This window comes from Aulonocara sp. 'chitande type north' Nkhata Bay, linkage group LG22, assembly GCF_057382095.1.
Source record: "Aulonocara sp. 'chitande type north' Nkhata Bay isolate Kocher_YH1m ecotype deep benthic linkage group LG22, A_spYH_male_GT1.1, whole genome shotgun sequence".
NCBI lineage: Eukaryota > Metazoa > Chordata > Actinopteri > Cichliformes > Cichlidae > Aulonocara > Aulonocara sp. 'chitande type north' Nkhata Bay.
In genome coordinates, this window is record NC_141364.1 from 5,835,679 (window position 1) to 5,836,473 (window position 795).

Sequence of the window (795 nt, forward strand, 5' to 3'; positions counted from 1 at the left end):
GCTCTCCATCGGCCCGGGAGGGCTGCTTTTCTCTCGCTAACAAAAACTGTTTCCGCTGGCCTGCCCCGATAATTCCATTGTCTGTGTGACAGTAGAGTCATGCAGCTGGAGTGGCTCACTGCTCCTCTTCCCTCACACGGAGCCTTTGTTTTGTTCCCGTCGTGTTATTCCCTCTTTTCTCCCCGGCTGGTTGCTCTCCGCCCCGTGTCAGCTTTAGGTGTCCCCCCCTCTGTAGACGACGGCTCCTCGGATGCTCCTGGCCTTAAAATGGTTGTTTCCTGTCTGCATAATGGTTCCGGGTAGAGCCAGGCGCAGGTTTTAGTCTGTCCGGCCGCGACCACATCCAGCACACCACCGCCACCACGCTCACATCCACCTCTTGCCCAAAATCCGTATCCTATCCAGCATGATGCTCAAGAATAAATAAAGCGCGCGCGTGTGTATGTGAGCGCGAGAGCGTTCGTGTACGTGCGCGTGCATGCATACGCTTTACACTCCATTAAAAAAACTGCCTTCAAACACCGTAAGCCATCAAGTCCCTTGCGTGTCACTGTGTGTGTGAATGTGTGTGTTTTCACACCAAGTGTGTGAAATGTTAATTAGTCAATTAAAGATATCATTAGGGTGCATGCTGCATAACATTACAACATGTGTGTGTGTGCGCGCGTCATGGAAGTGCTGCTGTGTGCCTGGTGCCTCATTTGCATTCAATTAAAGTTATTATTATAGTGTATTATTCTTGCCTATTGCATGTGTGGGTGTGTTTGACTGTGTGTTTACTCTGCTGCGCTGCTC

General features: G+C 50.6%; 1 protein-coding gene across 1 annotated transcript in view; it reads right to left on the reverse strand.

The window, feature by feature from the left end:
* LOC147303315 (uncharacterized) overlaps positions 1-425 on the reverse strand; it is a 15,599-nt gene extending 15,174 nt beyond the window's left edge. Inside the window, exon 1 of the mRNA XM_086280307.1 lies at positions 1-425. This exon is cut by the window's left edge and continues 160 nt beyond it. The gene's annotated coding sequence lies outside the window, so the exon portion shown is untranslated.
* Between the last annotated feature and the right edge of the window lie 370 nt (positions 426-795).